Source organism: Mus pahari, chromosome 18 (genome assembly GCF_900095145.1).
Source record: "Mus pahari chromosome 18, PAHARI_EIJ_v1.1, whole genome shotgun sequence".
Taxonomy (NCBI): Eukaryota; Metazoa; Chordata; class Mammalia; order Rodentia; family Muridae; genus Mus; species Mus pahari.
The window spans coordinates 58,225,853-58,232,621 of NC_034607.1; the positions used below are offsets into that span (position 1 = coordinate 58,225,853).

Here is a 6,769-nt window from a genome sequence, read left to right on the forward strand (position 1 = left end):
AGAGAGAGAGAGAGAGAGAGAGAGAGAGAGAGAGAGAGAGAGAGAGAGAGGAGAGAGAGAGAGCAGAAAGAGGATGGAGAAGAGGGAAAACAAGAGAGAGTAAAAAGCTGGGAGTATAAACAAAATACAAGTTGTGTATATGAAAGTGCAATAAACTTATTAAAAATCAACAAGAAAATGAAGAAAGCTGCTTTTCTCATCAATTTTATTATGGTATTTATTAACTAAAATATTGAGTCATTGTAATTCATAGTCTGCTGTGCATGAAAACTCTATAAATTCATCTGCTGCTTTGAACTAAAGAATGTGAAGAAAACGGTCTGCATAGAAACTTAAATAGAACACTAAAATTTCACAATGGATTTGTTTCAGTGACTATTATTTGGGATACTTTCTTTATTAAAATAATAGGCAACATCCTGTGAATTTGCCTTTTACTAGTTAATGGTTTGAACTGCTGGCATGTTTGTATTTTGAAACCTAGTCTCATGATTCGATCCACCACATGAAAAACATAAAGACCAGTTCAACCTAGGAGATAATCAATTTTTCATGCTCATTATCATTTAGATGAGTCTCTTGTAAGGGAAGGGCTGCAGCATGACCTATTTTAATGCTGAGTAACACCCCTTCCTCTCAGGGTGGCCTTATATGCTTCCTGTAGCTGTTGTAAATGCTCCTGTAAAACTGTTTGTATCTCTAACTACAGAGTAGGGAGAAAGCCAAAAGGAAACTTTAAAAAACAAAATGAAATCCAGAGAAATGATGAAAACTGTTTAGTTCCTTCAGTGTTTCTAACTATATGGCTTCTCCTGTCCTGGAAGAAAATGAAGAACATTCGGAATTTAGGTATTTTATTAAAACTTTTATATCTCAACACTATTTAGATACATTTTAATTGTTCCTTTAATTTCTGAAAACAGAAAGACATTGATATTTCTGGAAAGTGAAAATGAATACAGACTCAGCTACAATGGTTGCAGCAATTAGGGCCCAAGGCTGAACACCTAATGGACTCAGGACAAGGCTTTATCTGGGTAACTCAGAGACTCTCCTTTTGGAGGGTAGATAGTTCTATTACAAATTGTGGGGTTTTTTTTTTTATGTGAATTGATTAGTTAGCAAGGTTATAAGACTATTCTGAGTAACTCCCCTTTATTCTGACAGCTGGGAGAGGTGCTAATGGATGCATTGCTTAAGGAATAGATTCGCAAAGCACAGTGATTGTGCTCTACTCTGATTAAAAATAGCTTTGACTTTTGCCTCTTGCTATGAGGCCCACAAGCTTACATTCATATTGTCTCTCTTACTGTGAACTCATATTGTATCTCTCCCTGGGGATTACCCAGCAGAATATGTGCATGTAGCAGTAGCATATGCCCTGATGTCATATGGATATACCCATCCAATGGATGATGAAGCAGAAGAAATGACTTTTTAGATCTGTGAGGTCTGAACTTGGGGACTTAGAAATACCATAGGCTTGCCCCAATATCAGATCAGAGTATTTTTAGCATAGAAAGTATTCTTTTCACCGTAGAAGCCTCTGACAGTGATAAGATGATTTCCAAGTTTGTACACAGCAGAGAAAGAGCTCAGCTAATGTGCCCAGCTTCTATCTCAGTGCTGCTCATTAGAAAGACAATGCTAACCAGCTGTCCCCTGGAGTTCAGAAAAAGAAAGATCCAATTAACTGGCCATCTTCCACCTGGTTCCAGATTTAGCCAGCTCCTTAGGAGCCTGTAAGAGCAGCCAGTGTGCATGAATTTTCATTATTAAATGCGAGCTAGGGGGTGAGGGGAGGTGGGCTGGGCCAACATTTTCTGAAATATCTTGGAGAGTGATAAGTAGTGCCCTCTGAGCTTGATTATCTGGAAAGGCAGCAATTTCACCAGATACTGACTTAAAACTGTTCCTTATTGTGAATATTGTGGGCATGTGAAGCCAGAAATACAATACATTTCAATGAATGCAGGCACAGACCTACTGTGAAATGTGGTGTATTTAGCTGACTTTTTTTCTCTTTGGTAAGAGTGAGATTTAGAATGTGAAGCTTCTCTCAACTATCTTGTAACTAACCATTCACCTGTATTGGAACATTTAGATTTCACAGGAACTCATTATTCAATCTTTCCTTTGTGAATCTGTCAAAAATATCATGATTAACTCAAAATAAAAGACAGTGTCTAGAGCCCTACAGTCATCAGTCTTCCATCTTTTAAAAGTCAAGCATATAATTGTTTCTTGACCATTTAGGCTCAGGAATAAAGCATCTTATGATGTGACTCCTGGAAATGCTTCAGGCCCTATGAGTTCCTGGAGCTGCACCCCATTCTCAATAGAGCCATCAATAAAGCAATCATTCCTCAGCAGCAAAGACTGAAAAATCTGCTGTATTACACTTTCCAATCTCTTCAAAATCACATTTAAAAAATCCATTTTGTTGCAAGATGACCAATCTCATCTGATTTATAAGCTGTGGCCTCAGAGGAAATATGGAAGGCTTGGAGTTGAAACCAGGGGAAAAAAAAATGTGCCAGCAGGAAACAGACACTTCCTGAATTTCGAGTTTACAGCTTCCAGGGCCTGCTTTAAAACATGTCAGTTTGCAATTTGTTAAGTTGTGTAGCATGGAAGCATTTACTTGTCAGTGAATATGGTAACTATTCCATCCTGGGCATCTGTGTGGGACTTATATATACCTATTCTTTTGGTCTCCTCAAGAAAACCCAGAATTCTCATTTCTTATCATTTCTAATTGTGAAAGATTATTTTTAAAAATAGATTTTAAGTGTCAGGTGCCAGTAAAGATATCCCTTCCCTGGTAGGTTTTTAGCTGCCATCACTCTCTTTGAGTAATGCTGCAATACATTCAGAGAAGAAAAAAAAATTCTCTGGTGAAAAGGTTATTATATCTCTGTGCCTTGGGAAAAGACATCTCATGTAATAAACCCAATGACATTTCTTTAGATCACTTGAGAGTCATACATCTTAATTTACATATATTTTCTACACTAGTTATATCCTATCCATGATCAGAAACCAAATATCTTATTTAAATTGAATTTCTAGGGCTTTAAAAATGAAAAACTTAATAAGGAAACAATGCTTTGTATATTATAATCATAGTATTGATGCTTAAAAATTGTTTTAGGAGAAGTTATTTGTCATTGTGAATTGACTGGCTAACACTCAATTTGCTTACATTTGGTCAATAACTTAATTTTTTCTTTTGCAATTCTCAAGTCCTTCCTACTACTTCCATCCTTAACACTTTATTCTCCTGATTGTGAATATCATGACTGTCACATAACTTAATGACTTCAGTATTAGCCCTTTCCTTAGTCCTCTTCTGTGGCTCTGATTTCCCTTTCTGTACACATAAAATTAAAATTATTGTTAGGAATGATTGCAAATAACTATAAGCTTAGCACTTGGAAGATGGAGACAAGAGGGTCAAGAGTACAAGTTTGAGCTTGAGGTCAACCTGGACTACTACATGATAGGCTGTCTCAACCCTGCTTCCCCTTCAGTTTCTGGTTCCTTCCTTCATGTCTCAAGTAATAGCTTAAATGATGATGTGCTGAATCCCAAAGAATACTTCTAGCTAGAGAGAAGAACACTGAATTAGGAACCATATAGTCTTCTATATGTTGGAACTATGGTCTGAGATGTAGACAGGAGTTAGAAGCAGTTAGAAGCACTAGTTACTCATAAGAGGAAGACGTGGCAAGTGCTTAAAGTGATCAAAAGTGCACAATAAGATCCTGAACAAATAATTTAAAAAAGAATGATTATAAGAATGTTCAATTAATTCAAAGAAGGCACAAATAACATCTTGAATGAATTCAAAGGGACTATAAATAAAGGGTTGAATGATATAAGGGTGTTCAATTCAGATATGAAAGAATTATAAAAAGAGAGAAATACTAAAATTGTGGCCTGGAAATATGGCTCAGTAATAGAGTGCTTGCCTAGTAAATGTAAGACATCAGTTTCAACAATTGACACTAAACACACGCATGCGCACACACACACACACATACACACACCACTTGAAATTCTAGAAATGAAAAACCTTAATAAGTCAAAAAAATTTCATTACTAGAATGGATCAAACAGAAGACCTAGTAGTACCAGGGCTCAAACACAAGACAGACAAATTTGAACACTAAATTAATACTCAATAAAAGATATTAAGAGATACTTGCTCACCTCCATAGGTACCATAATACATGAGAAAAACTCAATCCAGAAGCTTACAGACATTTAACAATCACAGGGCTTCCCTGCAATAATGAGTCTAATAATAATACTGAGTCAATACACTGCTCTCTACTCTACAGTTCTGCCTTCCTCTCCTGAACCCTACTCCAAACCCAGACACCCAGATGAGAGGCCCTTGTGCTAACCTCCCCCCAGCCCCCCTTACCACATGGTGGGATCCCAGCAAGTCCAGGAGCAGTGAGCTCTGCCCTGCCCTGTTGAAGCTCCATCTTCCTTCTGGTCCACATCTCTACCTGCAATTGTGGATTTGAACCCCACATTCCAGACCACAGGTTTGCCTGTCTTTTGGGAAGCCTACAACTATGTAGAACAACCAGTCGCAGAGGCTTACTGCTCCTATGGACTACTAGGCCAGCCAACATCAGAGACAGTCAGATTGGTAGGATTAATATAAGGAAAATGGCCATCTTACCAAAAGCAACATACAGATTTATGCAATCCCCATCAAAATTCCAATACAATTTTTTACAGAAAGAGCAAATCTCAACTTCATATGGAAAAATGAAGAACCCAGAATAGCTAAAACAATTTTGTACAATAAAAGAACTTCTGGAGGAATCACCATCCCTGACCTCAAGCTGCACTACAGAGCAATAGTGATAAAAATTTCATAGAACTGTTACAGAAACAGATAGGTTGATCAATGGAATCAAACTGAAGTCCCATAAATAAACCCATAGAGCTATTGATATTTGATTTTTAACAAGGAAGCCAAAATCATACAATGGAAAAAACCCAAAAACATATTTAACAAATGATGGAAGAATGCAAATACATCTGTATGTATCACCATGCATAAAACTCAAGTCCAAGTGGATCAAGGTCCTCAATATAGAATCGAATATAGAAGGGAAAGTGGGAAATAGCATTAAATACATTGGTACAAAGACAATTTCCTGAACAGAATACGAGTGGCTCAGGTTCTAAGATGAATAATTGATAAATGGGACCTCATGAAACTGCAAAGCTTTTGCAAAGCAAATGACCCTGTCAATTTAATTTTTGGCAATCATGTCTTTCTTGAATGGTCCTATGCATGCTTTCTTCTTCTCCAGGGTCTGGAAATATCTGTGGACAAACTTGAATGGGTTGTTGATAAACTTTAGGCTAGTCTTCTCCAGAGCCTGCCATTTGGTTTTCGTTAGGAAGGACTGAAGAGAAAACCACCCACTTCTTGGTTCCCACTACAAAGCCTTTCAGCATGACAGAGTCTTTGGTCATCTCTCCATAATTGACAAAGCCATCTAGTGTGTTGATATGCTCATCAGATAGATAACAATCCGTGGAATAATTGTGTTTTGATAAGCTTGTCATCCTTGACAAAGTAGCCCTGGTAAATCTTATACATCTTTTTCTTGGTGGTCTGATTGTAGCCTTTCTACCTAGCTTGTGACACAGGGAACACTACGCAGGCAGGGTGCAGGCCCCAATACAAGCAACACTGAGTGTCCCTCCGTGAGTTTGTGGATAGGCTTTCTAGCTATGCCAGTCACTAGTGATCCCTTGGAAGGTTTTGTCTTGGTTTCCTGGTTGGTAAATGTTATTTCATCCTATCTAACCACCTGATTCTTTGGGACCTGTTGCTTCAGCTTTCCCCCAGTCCAGACTTTGTTCTCAGATGGGTTGATCCCAGTTTCCTGACTTTTCATCAAGTGGTCCTTCTGGTGAAGAGGAATCAGGCATACTTGTATGTGCACAAGAATATGGATGACCTGACATCACTTCCTCGTGCTGCTAAAGCCTTTCTCCAGTTGTCTCCTACTCAGGTCATTCTGTCATTTCTTTCAGTGTTTGGAGAAGCCCTTTTGAATCTGTGCCAATTCTTATAGAAACACCTTCTGTACACATTAGTAGTATCCTTAGCAAAAATGATCTTAAAAGTTCTGAAGTCTAGTAAGATATCTACATATCCCACAATGCCCACAGATACCATGGGTGATGTCTCCATAATGGTTACGGCAACCACAATTTTATTCTTTTTGGATCCTGGTATATCAACTACTTGCATAATATGGGTGATGCCATCCTTATAGTCCAAGAAGGTTGTGAGGTTGACTGGCTTGGAAAGGTCATCCTCGGGGAAGCTTTTCACTTTATCACAATGATTGCTGCTGCGCTTCTGAGGTAAGACACCCAAGAACTCATGTCTGGGATGCAGAGAACCTTTTGTGAGACATTGTGCCATGACCCTGTTGGTAGGGTATCAACATTTATCAATCTGTTATTACACACATATGTTGTTTGGAATTTTGAAATATTCCAATGACTCTTTTCAGGAAACTCTAAGACATTATAAATACTTTTAGCAAAATAGTAGGATACAAATAGACAGAAATTAGTATCATTTCTATATGTCAATAATGAGTTTACATAGAAAGAAACCAGGAGAAAGACAATCATTCATAGTAGCTTAAAACAACAAAAACAAACAACAACAAAAATCAAACAACTAACCAATCTACCAAACCAAACCAAACCAACC

The 6,769-nt window shown here is 37.7% G+C and overlaps 1 pseudogene; it reads right to left on the reverse strand.

Annotated features, from left to right (window-relative positions):
• Positions 1-5,282: 5,282 nt before the first annotated feature.
• LOC110335510 lies at positions 5,283-6,472 on the reverse strand (annotated as a pseudogene).
• Between the last annotated feature and the right edge of the window lie 297 nt (positions 6,473-6,769).